The 18,089-nt window shown below is 41.3% G+C and overlaps 1 long non-coding RNA gene across 1 annotated transcript; it reads right to left on the minus strand.

Annotated features, from left to right (window-relative positions):
• Nucleotides 1-519: 519 nt before the first annotated feature.
• Nucleotides 520-6,970, minus strand: LOC118146813 (uncharacterized). The gene is made up of 3 exons (XR_004732841.3): nucleotides 6,834-6,970; nucleotides 1,290-1,365; nucleotides 520-654 (listed from the first exon to the last, which is right to left on the minus strand). It is a non-coding gene; the product is annotated as an uncharacterized LOC118146813 (long non-coding RNA).
• Between the last annotated feature and the right edge of the window lie 11,119 nt (nucleotides 6,971-18,089).

Below are 18,089 nucleotides of genomic sequence, written 5' to 3' on the forward strand. Positions count from 1 at the left end.
ACGGGGCTGCCCATTAATTCCTTTAGGTTTTGGTCTTTTCAAGAGAAAAGGTCAAATGTGACCGGGCAGGGTGGCTCACATCTGTAATCCCAGCACTTAGAGAGGCCAAGGCAGGTGGATCACCTGAGGTCAGGAGTTCGAGACCAGCCTGGCCAACATGTCGAAACCCTGTCTTTACTAAAAATACAAAAATTAGCGGGTGTGGTAGCACGCACCTGTAATCCCAGCTACTGAGGAGGCTGAGGCAGGAGAATTGCTTGAACCTGGGAGGCAGAGGTTGCCGTGAGCAGAGATCATGCCCTGCACTCCAACCTGGGCAACAGAGCAAGACTGTGTCAAAAAGAAAAAAAAGAAAAGAAAAGGCGAAATGCCAAAGGTATTAGTATTGAATGTACCATTTTCATGGGTGAGGCACTAAAGGCTGCTTATATGACAAGCAACAATTTCTGAATAATATTTGGACAGTACTCTACTATTTTCAAATCATATACACACAGCCTCATTTGCTTGTTTTGATTTGCAGTGCTTGCTGCCTGCTGGTGAGTTTCTCTCCGTAGACCGGGACTCCTGGGCAGCTTCCCTGTTTCATCTCAGGTTACTACATGCTGTGCAGAACGGTCTTGCTTCTGGCATTTCACAGCTGTGAAGTATAACCTCCAGAAGAAATAGATTGAAACACATGAAATCGCCATTTTTTTTTTTAAGTAAAAAAAAGGTTTGGTTAATGGTAACTCCATATGATCCAACCTAATATTTTGGTCTAAACAAAGTTTGTGACCAAAGATGCCATTCCATGAATGTTCGCTTTGTCTGAATCCTGTTTTTATGGATTCAGGGAACTAGCTCTAAATGCTTTAAATGGGCCGGGTGCAGTGGCTCGCTCCTGTAATCCCAGCACTAAGGCTGAGGTGGGAGGATCACCTGAGGCCGGGAGTTCAAGACCAACCTGGCCAAAATGGTGAAACTTTGTCTCTACTAAAAATACAAAATTAGCCAGACATGGTGGTGAGCTCCTGTAATCCTAGCTACTTGGGAGGCTGAGGCAGGAGAATCACTTGAACCCGGGAGGTGGAGGTTGCACTGAGCTGAGATCATGCCACAGCACTCTAGCCTGGGCAACAGAGCGAGACTCTGTCTCAAAAATAAAAAAATTTAAAAAGCTTTAAGTATATTAGCTCCATTCGTCTGTACTGTCACCCTATGAAACAATCCTCCTGTTAGCCACCGTTCACAAGTGAGGAAACCAAGACACAAAGAAGTTCAATAACTTAGCCCTTGCCCAATCTCACCAGAGAGGATGCTGCTCAGCTCAGCCTTGGACCCATGCAGTCTGGATCTGAAGCCTGTCTTCTTCATTCTGGCTTCCTACCCAAGGAAACCAGACAATGGCAAGCCAGACGGGAGTGGGAGGAGACAAAGAAACTGATTTGTATTAATGTCCAGTGGGATTTTCATCTAAACATAAATGCAGACCCTCACTAAAATAGCTTAAGCTATAGGAAATGCATTAGTTACCTAATAATAAATATAGGCCAGGCACGGTGGCTCATGCCTATAATCCCAGCACTTTTGGGGGCCAAGGCAGGAGGATCACCTGAGGTCATGAGTTTGAGAACAGCCTGGACAACATGGCAAACCCTGTCTCTATTAAAAATACAAAAACTAGCTGGGTGTAGTGGCAGGCACCTGTAATCCCAGCTACTCAGGAGGCTGAAGCAGGATAATCACTTGAACCCGGTAGATGGAGGTTGCAGTGAGCTGAGATCGTGCCACTGCACTCCAGCCTAGGAGACAAGAGCTCCATCTCAAAAAAAAAAAAAAGAAGAAAGAAGGAAGGGAAGAAGGGAAGGGAAGGGAAGGGAAGGGGAGGGGAGGGGAGGGGAGGGGAGGGGAGGGGAGGGGAGGGGAGGGGAGGGGAGGGGAGGGGAGGGGAGGGGAGGGAAGGGAAGGGGAGGGGAGGGGAGGGGAGGGGAGGGGAGGGGAGGGGAGGGAGGGGAGGGGAGGGGAGGGGAGGGGAGGGGAGGGGAAGGGAAGGGAAGGGAGGGGAAGGGAGGGGAGGGGAGGGGAGGGGAGGGGAGGGGAGGGGAAGGGAGGAGAGGGAAGCAGAGAGGAAAGAAGGAGGGAAGAAGGGATGGAAGAAGGAAGGAAGGAAGAAGGAAGGAAGGAAGGAAGGAAGGAAGGAAGGAAGGAAGGAAGGAAGGAAGGAAGGAAGGAAGGAAGAAAGAAAAGAAGGATTAGTCGGGTATGGTGGCAGGTGCTCGTAGTTCCAGCTACTCAGGAAGCTGGGATGGGAGGATTGCTTTCCCTCTGGGAGGTTTTTTTTGAGAAAGAACCCTGTCTCAAAAAAAGAAAAGAACTCCAGAGCCTGGGCAGTGGCAAGACTCATTAATTTCATAGAACAATTGATGTCATCAAGGGACAGTTGCCTCTGTCTTTGTGCTCTGCATCCTCCAGGCTGTTTCTCTCATGGGCCCCAAATAACTGCTGCAGTCCAGCCTTCATGTGCCAATAACAATAGCCAGGCAGAAGGAGTGGATCAGCCTTATTTTATGTCCCATTTTAAGACTGAAGAAAATCAGGACCGGGCACAGAGGCTCATGCCTGTAATCCCAACACTCTGGGAGGCCGAGGTGGGTGGATCATGTGAGGTCAGGAGTTTGAGACCAACCTGGCCAACATGGTCAAACCCCGTCTCCACTAAAAATACAAAAATATTTTCCAGGCATGGTGTTGAGTGCCTGTAGTCCCAGCTACTTGGGAGGCTGAGACAGGAAAATCTCTTGAACCCAGGAGGTAGAGGTTGCAGTGAGCCAAGATTGCACCACTGCACTCTAGCCTGGGTGACAGAGTGAGACAGTCTCAAAATACAATAAAATAAGAAATAACAGTAATAGACCCATTGCACAATAACACAGATGGCATTCCTTAAATTATATACACATTTATTTATTTTTATTTTTTTTTTTTCCTTTTTTTTTTTTGAGACAGAGTTTCGCTCTTGTTACCCAGGCTGAAGTGCAATGGCGTGATCTCGGCTCACCGCAATGTCTGCCTCCTGGGTTCAAGCAATTCTCCTGCCTTAGCTTCCCAAGTAGCTGGGACTAAAGGCATGCGCCACCATGCCCAGCTAATTTTTGTATTTTTAGTAGAGATGAGGTTTCACCCTGTTGACCAGGATGGTCTCGATCTCTTGACCTAGTGATCCACCCGCCTCGGCCTCCCAAAGTGCTGGGATTATAGGTGTGAGCCACCGTGCCCGGCCTACATATACATTTTTTTAAAATGTTACTTTAATTCTGGGGCTATTTTTCTAAAATAAAAGAAAATTTAGTAGAATAGTAACTTTGTTTGCTATTTTTACAAATCTGTAATGTCTGAGCTAAAAAAAGATACCCCTCACATCCGCTTCTGCATTTAGTCTGTGGTGATGTGTTATTTTGGTTGAAGAACATGAAGAAAATTCAGTGTCACCCAGATAAATAGCTGGGAAAGGGAGGATCATTTAAATAGCGTTTCAAGATAATCGTGGATATTTTTCTTTGATGCTGCACTAACCATCAGCAAGTGGTGCAGGTTGAGTACCCCTTATTTGAAATGCCTGGAACCAGAAGCATTCAGATTTCGGACAGTTTTCATTTTGGAATATTTGCATATGCCTAATGAGATACCTTGAGGATGAGATCCGAGTCTGAACACAAAATTTATTCGTTTCATATACAGCTTACTCATATAGTCTGAAAGTCATTTTTATATAATTTAGATAATTTTGTATACAAAACAATTTTCACTGCATTGACTATGACCTGTCACATGAGGTCACACGAGGAATTTTTCCATGTGTGGCATCATGTTGGTTCTCAAAAAATTTTAGATCTTGGAGCATTCTGGATTTTGGATTTTTAGATTAGGGAAGTTCAACCTGTAGCATTTAATGGTTAGTTGCAATGTGGAATCAGAAACCATAATAATTAACTTTTCATACTATAATATTAAAATCCATTCATCAGTCAGGCGCAGTGGCTCACACCTGTAATCCCAGCACTTTGGGGGGCTGAAGCAGATGGATCATCCGAGGTCAGGAGCTCAAGACCAGCCTGGCCAACATGGTGAAACCCTGTCTCTACTAAAATGCAAAAATTAGCTGGGCATGATGGTGTGTGCCTGTAATCTCAGCTACTCATGAGGCTGAGGCAGGAGAATCATTTGAATCCAGGATGCAGAGGTAGCAGTGAGCTGAGATCACACTGCTGTGCTCTAGCCTGGATGACAGAGTGAGACTCTGTCTCAAAAAAAAAAAAAGAAATGCATTCATCTATTTGACATTTTGAATGGATATTTTATTTATGAATGTTTCTATAGCATCACACATTTTTCACTTAGAAAATATTGACTTGGGCTGGGCGGGTGGCTCATGCCTGTAATCCAAGCACTTTGGAGGCCAAGGCAGGTGGATCACCTGAGGTCAGGAGTTCAAGACCAGTCTGCGCAACATGGTGAAACCCCGTCTTTTAAATTAAAAAAATATACATATGTATATATTGGCTTACTGAGTTATGCAGATCTTCCAAATATTGATATATTTCACAATACCAAAAAGTTCATTCATGGCACTACCTATCTTTATAAGGAAAGTATTAAGAAGCCATCAGACTTACAGTGGTGGATACAATTTTTACAGTATTCCAATTTTTCACGAAATGTTTAAATTTTATCATTGGCGAGGAAAAAATATCCATTGTTTTCACTTAAATAAAATGTCCACTTTGTTCATTTTTAACAAAACACCTCCCAAATACCCAAGTCTAAATAATCATAATTTGTCCACCTGCTGCTCTTTCAAGTAAAATGGTGCTCCATGATCCAAGTAGCTTGTTTAGCTTATAAGTCAAGCGGTTGCTGATATGGTTGGGCTGTGTTTCCACCCTCTCTTAATTCCCATGTGTTGTGGGAGGGGCCTGGTGGGAGATGACAAATCATGGAAGCAGGTCTTTCCTGTGCTGTTCTTGTGATAGTAAATGGGTCTCATGAGATCTGGTGGTTTTAAAATGGGAGTTTCCCTGCATAAGCTCTCACTTTGCCTGCTGCCATCCACGAAAGATGTGACCTGCTCTTCCTTGCCTTCTGCTGTGGGAAGAAAGTTGCCCAGGTGCCATGGCAAGAGACTGAAGGCACAATCTGTCCCAGCATAATAAATAACTGATTACTTAGATATAGCAATGACACCAAATATATTTACTGATTACATAGTGATAGCATAATAAATAATTGATTACTTAGATATAGCAATGACACCAATTAGACTTAGATACAACCACATAATCAATTACATGCTCAATCTTACTACATTATTCTTCTCAATTATTAACCTTTGCTTTAGTATGACAGTGTAGGAACATTTTTGGCCTTATAGTGTAGAAATAATCTGGTGAAATATAATTTGGAACTGAAGGGACATTGTGAGAAGTGATCAGGAGGCGAGAGTAAATGCCTTAAGGTAGCACCAATGCCTGGGAAAGACTAACAGGCAGGTCTTGTGGGTGACGCCAGCGCCTGGGGAGGCGCCAGCCTGTTGCTTAGCAGGCTGTGAGGGGGAATTTCCCTTTCACTGGGGAGTTCAGAAAACACTTTGCTTCTTCCATCTCTTGAGGAGGTCTGACACTAGCCAGGGGCCTAAACACCTCTCCGTGGTGCTGTGCTCCGATGGTCACCATCCTTGTCCACTTTTATATTCCACTTTCCCACCCAGTGCTCCCTTGTAAATTCTTAGAAGAATAGAGGAATCCTAAAAGCCTTTGATCTCTCTGATAAGTGCATAGAAAGATACTGATGTATGTACCTCCCCTCCTTGCAGCGGCTACCTGAGAGGGAGGGGCCCTCTGTACTGTTCCCATGTGGCCCCCCATATTGTAAGAATGTGATTTGCTTGACCCCTATCAATCATGTTAGATGAGTCACTCTCCTGACCCTGCCCACCCTGCCTTGTATACAATAAATATCAGCATGTCCAGGCATTCGGGGCCACTACTAGACTCTGTGCCTTGGTAGTAGTGGTCCCCCGGGCCCCACTGAATTCTTCTGTTACTCTGTGTTCTTGTGTCTTTCTTTCCTGCGATCTGTCGTCTCCACACACAAAAGAACACCCACTAGATCATGCAGGGCTGGACCCTGCATTCTGCCATGATTGTGAGGCCTCCCAGCCATGTGGAGCTGTAAGTCCCATAAACCTTTTGTAATTGCCCAGTCTGGGTATGTCTTTATCAGCAGCATGAAAATGGGCTAATACAGTTGCACAGGTGCTTTTCCTGAGACAACCTTCATACTTCAGTATGTAGCAAAAGTGCTTCATGTGCACTTCGCATCTGGTCTAATTAAAAGGTATGTGTTCAAGATGTTAAGATTTGGCCAGGTAAAGGTAGTTCACACCTGTAATTCCAGCACTTTGGGAGGCCGAGGCGGGTGGATCACCTGAGGTCAGTAGTTCCAGATCAGCCTGGCCAACATGGTGAAACCCTGTCTCTACTAAAAATACAAAAAATTAGCCAGGCATGGTGGGGGCACTTGTAGTCCCAGCTACTTGTGAGGCTAAGTGAGTAGAGATTGTTCTACCGCACTCCAGCTTGGGCAACAAGAGTGAAACTCCATTTCAAAAAAAACAAAAGAAAATGAAGTTAAGATTTAACAGAATTATCTACTTTTACAGCTTCATCAAGGACATTCTGAAGTGAAACTGTCTTGTCCTTTATTAACTGCACGTATGGGCTGGTGGAGAACATATGGTCCCTCTGTTACGGATTCAGCTGGATTCATGTTGAGGAGCCAGCAGTTGTACTCACCTCAGCTTTTGTATCATGCGTGCTAATGTCAATAGACTTGTTCCAGGATACAATGTGAGATTCATAAGAGGCTTTTCAAAGCTTTGTATTTCTTACTAAGCAGCAAATTCGTTGTCAAAGGAGTTCTTCCACGACTTGCATTTGTTGCCAAGTAATTCCCATGAAGGATCTTTGGTGATTATTAGTTGGGGCTGATACTGGATGAATACATACAGAAGAGCAAGCCCAGTCAAATTTCTAGATTTGTCCCAGTGGTAAGCAGAAGTACAATTCTGCAGAAGAGGTATTAATTCGCTTATTACTTTTATAGCCAAATCTTTAATGCAACAAGTTACTGGGTCGTTGGAAAGTGGCATTACCATAATTCCCTTTACTGACTTTTCGTCTGGCAGGCATCCAGCAATGTCATCTATAAAAGGCTTTGTAAGGCTTTCAACTTCCATGTGCCCTTCTGCAGCCTATGTAATAAAATAGCTTAACTCTTCAAGGTGCTTTGGGCATTATCTCATTTCTAATAGGAAAAGCCGTGACAGACAACATTTAGCTTTTAAACAACTATCATGTCTATATTTAATATATTTAATCCACAGGGTAAGGGGGAGGTGGGGATGGTTAATGGGTGCTAAAAAAAATAGAAAAAATGAGTAAGACCTACTATTTAATAGCACAACCGGGTGACTATAGTCAATAATCATTGTACATTTTAAAACAATGAATTGGATTGTTTGTAACACAAACGATAAATGCTTGAGGGGATAGATACCCCCTTCTCCATGATGTGATTATTAATATCTAGTATTTGAGTACAATAGGTTGACTAGAGTAAAAATATTTTAATTGTATATTTAAAAGTAAAACAGGCCGGGCGCAGTGGCTCATGCCTGTAATCCCAGCACTTTGGGAGGCTGAGGTGGGTGGATCACAAGGTCAAGAGATCAAGACCATCCTGGCCAACATGATGAAAACCTGTCTCTACTAAAAACACAAAAAAATTAGCTAGGCATGGTGACAAGCACCTGTAGTCCCAGCCACTCAGGAGACTGAGGCAGGAGAATCACTTGAACCCAGGATATGGAGATCGCAGTGAGCTGAGATTGCGCCACTGCAGTCTAGCCTGGTTAAAGAGTGAGACTCTGTCTCAAAAATAAATAAATAAATAAAAATAGTATAATTGGATTGTTTGTAAAACAAATGAGAAATGCTTGAGAGGATGGCTACTTCATTCTCCATGATGTGATTATTTCATATTTCATGCCTGTATCAAAATATCTCATGTACCCCATGAACTATGCACCTATGGCCAAGCATGGTGGCTCACGCCTATAATCCCAGCACTTTGGGAGGCCAAGGCAGGTGGATCACTTAAGGTTGGAAGTTCAAGACCAGTCTGACCAACATGGAGAAACCCTCTCTCTACTAAAAATACAAAATTAGCCAGGCATGGTGGTGCATGCCTGTAATCCCAGCTACAGGAGGCTTGAGAATTGCTTGAACCTGGGAAGCAGAGGTTGCACTGAGCCAAGACCGCACCATTGCACTCCAGCCTGGGTAGCAAGAGTGAAACTCCCTCGCAAAAAGAAACAAAAAACTATGTACCTACTATGTACCCACAAAAGTTAAAAATTAAAAACTTTTTAAAGAAAAAGAAAATAAAAGGAAAAAAAAATAAATAAAATATTTAATTTATTTTTCTTTAAATTCCGAGTGAGTGGTCTTCAAGCGATGCCACAACTTAATTGGTACCATGATACTTTCTCTTGTTTTATTAATAAGCTTTATTTGTTAGAGAAGTTTTAGGTTCACAGCAGTACTGGGAAAAAAGTACTGAGAATCCCCACATACACACTGTCCCCTGACTCACACAACCTTCTCCATTGTCAACATCCCACACCACAGTGGTACATTTGTTACAGTCAATGAACCTACCCGTGACACATCAGTATCACCCAAAGTCTGTAGTTTCCATGAGGGTTCCCTCCGAGTGTTGCACATTGTGTGGGTTTGACAAGTGTATAATGACATGCATCTACAATTGTAGTATCATACGCAGTAGTTTTACTGCCCTAACAATTCTCTGTGCTCTGTGTATTCATCCTTCCCCTCTCCCTAATCCCTGGCAACCACTGATCTTTTTCCCATCCCCCTAGTTTTCCCTTTTCCAGAATGTCATATGTTGGAATCATACAGTATGGAGCCTTTTCAGATTGGCTTCGTTCCGTTAGTAATACGCATTTAAAGGGGGATGGGTGGGGAGCAAAAAAAAGCAATATGCATTTATGTTTCCTCCATGTCATTTCATGGCTTGAAAGCTCATTTCTTTTTACCACTGAACAATATTCCATTGTCTGGATGTATAAAAGTTTATTTTTTCACTCCCCTACTAAAGGGCATCTTGACTGCTTCCAGGTTTTGTAAATTATGAATAAAGCTGCTGTCAACCTCCATGTATGGGTTTTTGTGAAGTTTTCAACTCCTTTGGGTAAATACCCATGAGTGCCATAATTGGATTATATGGTAAAAGTAGCTTTTCTTTTGTAAGCAACTGCCAAATGGTCTTCCAAAGTGGCTGTGTCATTTTGCATTGCCACTAGCAATGAATGAGAGTTCCTGTTGCTTCACATCCTTCCTGGCATTTGGTGGTGTCCCTGTTTGGGATTTTGGCTATTCGAATACACATGTAGTGGAATTTCATTTTAATTTGCAATTGTTTGGGATTTTGGCTATTCTAATACACATGTAGTGGAATTTCATTTTAATTTGCAATTCCCTAATGATATGTGATATTGAATATCTTTTCAAGTGTTTACTTGACATTTATATATTTTCCTTAAGGAAGTATCTGTTCAGGTTTTTGGCCCATTTTTTCATAAGTTGTTCATTTTCTTACTGTTGAGTTTAAGAGTTCTTAGATTTTTGGGCAACAGTTTTTTATCAGTTGTCTATTTGGCAGAATTTGTGTGGCTTGTCTTTTCATTCTCTTGATATTTTTTGCAGAGCATTAGTTTGTAACTTTAATGAGGTCCAGCTCATCAGTTATTTATTTCATGGGTTGTATTCTTGGTATTGTGTCTAAAAAGTCATTACCATATCCACAGTCATCTAGCTTTTCTCCTGTGTTATCTTCCAATAATTTTATGGTTTTGCATTTCACATTTAGGTCTAAGATTCATTTTGGGTTATTTTTGTGAATTTTCTTCTTTAAACTGTTGAATGTGGTAGATGATATTAATTGATTTTCAAATGTTGTACCTTGCATACCTGAAATAAATTCCACTAGGTTGTGGTATACAATTTGTTCTACACATTGTTGGTACACATTGTTGGATTCAATTTGCTGACATTTTATGGGGGATTTTACCAATCTATGTTCATCATAGATATTGGTCTTATAATTTTGTTGTAATGTCTGTCTGTCTTTCGTATGTCTATGCTGCACTCATAGAATGAGTTAGGAGATATTCCCTCTGCTTCTGTCTTCTGGAGGAGATTTTAGAGAAATAATTTCTTCCCTTAATGTTTGGTAGAATTCACCAAACAAGGTTCCCAGCATGGTCTTGAATTCCTGACCTCAAGTGGTCCACCTGCCTCAGCCTCCCAAAGTGATATGATTACAGGCATGAGCCACCATGCTCAGACATCTTTTTTCTTTTTTTAAGATGTAGTCTCTATCACTCAGGCTGGAGGGAAGTAACATGATCTTGGCTCACTGCAACCTGTCTCCTGGGTTTAAGTGATTCTCATGCCTCAGCCTCCCAAGTAGCTGGGAATACAGGTGCTCACCACTACACCTGGCTAATTGTTGTTTTGTATTTTTAGTAGAGACGGGGTTTCACAATGTTGGTCAGGCTGATGTCAAACCCCTGACCTCAGGTGATCCACCTGCCTCGGCCTCCCAAAGTGCTGGGATTACAAGGACAAGCTACTGCACCTGATCCATTTATTACTTTCTCTTGAGATTTCCCTTTGAACCATGTGTTGTGTTACACAGAAGTGTGTTATTTAATCTCCATGTATTTTGGAATTTTCGAGTTTTCTTTCTGCTATTGATTTCTACTTTAATTCCACTGGGATATTACAGCAGATATTGCATGATTTCCATTATTAAACTTATTAAGACACATTTTATGGTCCAGAATGTGGTTCTAGCTTGATGAATGCTCCAGGTGAGCTTGAGAAGTGTAATCTGCTGTTATTAGATAAAGTAATCTATACATGTGACTATATCCAGTTGATTTAGGATGCTATTTATTTCAAGAATGCTCTTACTGATATTCTGCCTGCTGGATCTGTTCATTTCTGATGGAGGAGCACTAAAGTCTCTAAGTATACTGGTCATCTATTTCTCCTTGTAGTTCTATCAGTTTGTGCATCACATATTTTGATGCTCTGTTGTTAGATGCATACACATGAAGGATTATTATGTCTTCTTGGAGAATTAATCCCTTGGTCATTATGTACTCCACCTTTTTATTCCTGTTAACTTTCCTTGCTCTGAAGTCTGTTACAGCTTTCTTTTGATTAGTGTTAGCATGGTATATCTTTCCCCTCTTTACTTTCCATCTCTATGTGTCTTAATATTTAATGTGAGTTTCTTGTAGACAACACATAGTTGAATCTTATAATTGACCCACTCTGACAATCTCTGTCTTTCAGTTGGTGTTTTTGGATCATTTGTCATTTAAAGTGATTCCTGATGTGGTAGATACTGTATTTGTTAATGTTTTCTATTTGTTGCCCTTGCCTTTTGTTCCTATTTTTGTCCACCACTCTTTTTCCTGACTTTTGAGGTTTCATTTGTTTGTTTAGACACAGAGTCTCACTCTGTTGCCCAATCTGGAATTCAGTGGAGCAATCGTAGCTCAGGGCAGCCTTGACCTTCTGGGTTCAAGTAATCCTCCCAAGTTAGCTAGGACTACAGGTGTGAGCCATCATGCCTGGCTTATTTTTTTTTTTTTTAAAGTAGAGGCAAGGTCTCTCACTCTGTTGTCCTGCTTGGTCTTCAACTCCTTGGCTCAAGCAATCTTCCTGCCTACACCTCCCAAAGTGCTGGGATTACAGGTGTGAGCCACTGAGCCCAGCTGCCTTTTGAAGTTTTAAGTGAGCACTTTATACAATTCCATTATCTCTACTTTTTGAACATTATCAATAATGCTTCTTAAAAAAATTTTTTTTAGTTGCTGTCCTGATATTTGCAATTCTACTTTGAAATAAAACTATACCACTTCACAAGGATTGCAAGTTACCTTTGTAGTAACAAAATATTCCTAACTCCTCCCTCCCATCTTATGTCATTGCTGTCATTTCATTTCACTTACATGTAAGCATACATAAGCATTTATATTTTAATACATTATTGCTATTATGTGAACTGTCATCTGTTAGACTAATTAGGAATAAGAAAAATAAAAGTGTTATTTTACCTTAATTTCTTCCTTCTTCAAAACTCTTCCTTTATGTCAATCCAAATTTATGACCCATATTATTTTCCTTCTACTAAAGAATTTTTTTAACATTTTATTGCAGGGCAGATCTACTAGCTACAAATTGCCTTTTTGTTTGGCTGGAATGTTTTTATTTCTCCCTCAATTTTTTTTTTTTTTTTTTTTGAGATGGAGTTTCATTCTGTCACCCAGGCTGGACTGCAGTAGCATGATCTTGACTCACTGCAACCTCTGCCTTCTGGATTAAAGCAATTCTCCTGCCTCAGCCTTCTAAGTAGCTGGGATTACAGACATGCACCATGATGCCTGGCTGCTTGGCTAATTTTTGTATTATTAATAGAGATGGAGTTTTGCTATGTTGGCCAGACTGGTCTCGAACTCCTGACCTCGTGATCCGCCCATCTTGACCTCCCAAAGTGCTGGGATTGCAGGTGTGTGTGAGCTCCATGCCCACCCCTTCTTCACTTTTAAAAGATAATTTTACAAGGTAGAGAATTCTAGGTTAGTAGGGTTTTTTCCCTCCTTCTCAATACTTTAAATATTTCACCCCACTCCCTTCATGCTTACATAAATACTAAGGAGAAGTCAGCTCTAATTCTTACAGTTGCTGTTCTCTAGGTAAGGTGCTTCTCGCCTGTGGCTTCCTTCAGGATTTTTTACCTTTGATTTTCTGTAGTTTAAATATGATATGGCTAGGTGTAGTGCAAGGTTCGTTTTTGGGGTTTTTTTTGGTTTGTTTGTACGGAGTCCTTTTGACAGTTATTCTGGTTGGTACTCTCTTAGCTTCTTGGATCTGTGGTTTAGTATCTATCATTAATTTTGGACAATTCTCAGTCATTGCTTAAAATATTTCCTCTGTTCCTTTCTTTTTCTCCTGTTATTCTCATTATGTGTATATTATACCTTTTGTTGTTGTCCTACAGTTCTTGAATATTATGGGGTTTTTCAATATTTTTTCTGCTTGCTTTTCAGTTTTGGAGGTTTCTATTTTTTTTTTGTTGTTGTTGTTCTTGTTGAGATGGAGTCTCGCTCCACCACCCAGGCTGGAGTGGAAAGCAATGGCACACTCTTAGCTCACTGCAGCCTTCTAGGTTCAAGCAATTCTCCTGCCTCAGCCTCCCTAGTAGCTCAGATTATAGGCATGCAGCACCACATCTGGCTAATTTTTGTACTTTTAGTAGAGATGGGGTTTCACCATGTTGGTCAGGCTGGTCTCGAAATCCTGACCTTGTGATCTGCTCGCCTTGGCCTCCCAAAGTACTGGGATTACAGGTGTGAGCCACCATGCCCAGCCTCTAAAATAATAGAGGTTTCTATTATTTTACCCTTAAGCTTGGAGATTCCTTAATCAGCTGTGTCCAATCTACTAATAAGCCCATCAACAGCATTCTTCATCTCTGTTATAGTATTTTTATCTTTGGAATGATTTCTTTTTTCTTTCTTAGGATTTCCATCTCTCTGCTTACATTGTCCAACTGTTCTTGCATGCTGTCTACTTTATCTATTAGAGATCTTAGCAAATGAATCATAGTTGTTTTATTTTATTTTATATTTTGTTTTTTTTGAGATGGAATCTCACTCTGTTGCTCAGGCTGTAGTGCAGTGGCACAATCTTGATTCATTGCAACCTCCACCTCCCATGTTCGAGTGATTCTCCTACCTTAGCCCCCTGAGTAGCTGGGATTACAGGTGCCCAACACCACGCCCAATTAATTTTTATTTATTTATTTATTTGTTTGTTTGTTTATTTATTTATTGAGACAGAGTTTTGCTCTTGTTACCCAGGCTGGAGTGCAATGGCACGATCTTGGCTCACCGCAACCTCCACCTCCTGGGTTCAGGCAATTCTCCTGCCTCAGCCTCCTGAGTAGCTGGGATTACAGGCATGCACCACCATGCCCAGCTAATTTTTTGTATTTTTAGTAGAGACGGGATTTCACCATGTTGACCAGGATGGTTTCGATCTCTTGACCTCGTGATCCACCTGCCTCGGCCTCCCAAAGTGCTGGGATTACAGGCTTGAGCCACCGCGCCCGGCCACCCAACTAATTTTTATATTTTTAGTACAAGATGGTGTTTTGCCATGGTGGCCGGTCTGGTGTTGAACTCCTGACCTCAGGTGTTCACCTTGGCCTCCTAAAGTGCTGGGATTACAGGCGTGAACCACTGTGCCTGGCCTCATTCTTTATTTTTTAACTGTAGGTGACATGTCTCTTCAACGTGGCCTTCTTTACCTGCAAAATGAAAATTTTAGACCACAGGTATGATCTCAAAAGTCCCTTACTGTTCTATCCACTTCCAATTAATTAATGTGATGAAAGCACAGTAATTTTAATACTCCAAGCACTGCAAAGTTGTTTCAGTTCACAAAAACATGGCCTTAGCAGTTTCCACAGACTTGCACAATGACTTGCTCCAGTGGGTTCCTCAGAACAGATGACAGCACTGCCACCCAGCATCCTGAGTGCTCAGTTTGGAGGCTTCATGAGATCAAACTCCAATTTTAACCCAAAATATCTCTACTATTTGGCCTGCAGAACAAAAGCATAAACAAAAACCTTGATTTGACTAAAATACCAGCAGAGAGGGACACCATCTGTGACCTTGCTAAGGAATTTGAGAACTGAGCGGCTAAGAGAGAAATTTGCAAGAGAGCTGCAGTACTGAATTTACTGTTTTTAAGACTGCTTGGGAAACCTACAAAGAAAAAAATAGCAAGAATAATAGTAGGACATTGGTCTGCCAATCGTTTAGTTCAAATATGTTCCCCCTTAAGAATCCAATGGAAAAAAATTGTGTATTAGTCATAGCCAATAGGAAAATATAATGGAAGAAAAGACAGATCTTGTCTCAAAAAATATAAAAATAGCTAAAAATTAATTTATCAATAAAGGTGCAGTTTCCATAAAGAACATTTTATAATTTACTCTTGGACACAAAGACGAATCACATAGAAAGATACACTATGTTCTTAGCTAGGAAGACTCCATATCTGAAAGCTATCAACTCTCACTAAGTTGGTCTATAAATTTAATACAATTCCTGTAAGATTTTTAAATGGATTTTTAAATCACAGAAGAATGGTCTAAACCTTGAATATAAAAATAAATGATTTGCCAAAAAAATTCTGAGAAAACAAGAGTAAGAAGAATTGGAACTAGAGCAAGCAGATACTTTTAAACATTAAAAACTTCAATAAATAAAATAATGTTACACATAAATCAGCAGAAAGTTGATAAATAGACAGAAATACAGAAATGGATAACATAATGAAGGTACATTAAAATCAATTATGAAAAAACAGAATATTTACAATAAATGGTCTTAGAACTACTGGGTAAAGAAACACATGGACACGTTCCAAAGAGGCCACATTTTTTTTTTTGAAACAGAGTCTCACTCTGTCACTCAGGCTGGAGTGAAATGGTGCAATCTCGGCTCACTGCAACCTCCGCCTCTGGGGTTCAAGCAGTTCTCTTGCCTCAGTCTCCAAAGTAGCTGGAACTACAGGCGCATGTCACCACACCCTGCTTTTCTTTTGTATTTTTAGTAGAGACAGGTTTTGCCGTATTAGCCAGGATGGTCTTGATCTCCTGACCTCGTGATCCGCCTGCCTTAGCCTCGCAAAGTGCTGAGATTATAGGCGTGAGCTACTGCACCTGGCCTGGGCCATATATTTAAACATAAAAAAGGAAGCTGTACTCTGGGAGGCCAAGGTGGGTGAATCACTTGAGGGCAGGAGTTTGACACCAGCCTGATCAACGTGATGAAACCCTGTCTCTACTAAAAATACAAAATTAGCCAGGTGTGGTAGTGTGTGCCTGTAATCTCAGTTGCTTAAGCGGCTGAGGCAGGAGAATCACTTAAACCCAGGAGATGGAGGTTGCAGTGAGCCAAGATTGTGCCACTGCACTCCAGCCTAGGCAACAGAGCAAGACTCTGTCTCAGGAAAACAACAACAAAAAAAAACTGTAAAAGCATATAGAAATCGTAGCCAAATTTATTATAAGCTGAGAAGGGGTATTGGTCAGCTGCAGCTCCTGCCAAGCGAGGTAGGATAGTAGTTAAGCAACAACTCCCATTAACTATTTAACGGAAAAGCACTTGGATCCTGCCTTGACCTTCCACAGGTGAAAACAATATGGCTGCTTCACTTTTTCCTCCAATCTCCTGTGAAAACAGTGTCTCCTTTGGCTCACTTTCCCAGGAGGCCCACAGGAAAGGGAATTCTGAGGCCTGTAGTTCAACCCAATCAAGTCAACACATCCCAAAACCATCACCCTGAAATGACTAGCGATCAAGGTTTTCTATTCCAGTATTGCTAGTTAAAGCAATAACCCAAATAAACAATCACCAAGTCTCTCAATAAACAAATTATGGTAATCTATACAAACCTATAGATGAGTATTAAAACAAATACTACAGAATCATCTTAAGAATGAAAAAGTTCTACACAGACGAAAACTACATGAAGCAAAAAAGAAAAAAAAAAGAAGAAAAAGTTCTATTAACGTAACAGTTTCCAAAAAAAACTGTGTCAATTGAGAAAGGGAGTTGAAACCAGTAGGTTTAAAAGAAGAAAGAAAATGTATTCTGATTTACTTGAATATGCATAAAATATCTCTGCATTATTAAGAAAGCATTAACATTCATAGATTCCAGAAGGGAAAATAGCAGCTGAAGAAGAAGGGCTGAAAGAAGATGTCCTTTCACTCCTACTAAATTTTGAATCATATAAATTGATCTATTTTTTAATTAGTATATGTTTTTTTGAAAAAAGGAAACTATCTAAAGAGTGTGTACTGGATATCCTAACGTATGTGGCACAGTGCTAGGTATTATCTAGTCACAGAGATAAATCCAACTTGGAACCTCTCTTGTCCTGAAGAAGCTTAGCATCTTCTAGCAGAGATGGGATTTTGCCATGGTGGCCAGGCTGGTCTCTAACTCCTGACCTCATGTCATTCACCCACCTTGGCCTCCCAAAGTGCTGGGATTGCAGGCATGAGCCACCGCATATGGCCTCTTCTGGATTTTTCTTCCTCCATATTCCTTAAATGTCAGTGTTCTGCAGGGTTCTGAGGACCACTTCTTTTCTCATCCCTCCTGGGCTGCAGAACTGTGCATGTGTATCCATCTCTAATTCATTTCCACAGAGTGGTCACACACGTATCAATATGTCTAAAATCAAATCATCATTTTCTCCACCTGCAAGGTTAACCCCTGGAAGCCCCAACCTGATATTCCTCCCAAATTATTTTAATCTCAAGGGGATTTTTCATCCTGTACTTCATTATTATTTACTATTTATTTACTGTTATTAAAACAGAAGGGTTGGCCGGGCATGGCAGCTCAGGCCCCTAATCTCGGCACTTTGGGAGGCCAAGTCAGGTGGATCACTTGAAGTCAGGAGTTTGAGACCAGCCTGACCAACATGGTGAAACCCCGTCTCTACTAAAAAATACAAAAAATAGGCCGGGCGCAGTGGCTCACGCCTATAATCCCAGCACTTTGGGAGGCCGAGGCGGGTGGATCACGAGCTCAAGAGATCGAGACCATCCTGGTCAACATGGTGAAACCCCGTCTCTACTAAAAATACAAAAATTAGCTGGGCATGGTGGTGCGCACCTGTAGCCCCAGCTACTCAAGAGGCTGAGGTAGGAGAATTGCCTGAACCCAGGAGACGGAGGTTGCGGTGAGCCGATATTGCGCCATTGCACTCCAGCCTGGGTAACAAGAGCGAAACTCGGTCTCAAAAAAACAAAAATTAGCTGAGCATGGTAGACACCTGTAATCCCAACTTCTTGGGAGGCTG

Source organism: Callithrix jacchus, chromosome 13 (assembly GCF_049354715.1).
Source record: "Callithrix jacchus isolate 240 chromosome 13, calJac240_pri, whole genome shotgun sequence".
In the NCBI taxonomy this organism is placed as follows: domain Eukaryota; kingdom Metazoa; phylum Chordata; class Mammalia; order Primates; family Cebidae; genus Callithrix; species Callithrix jacchus.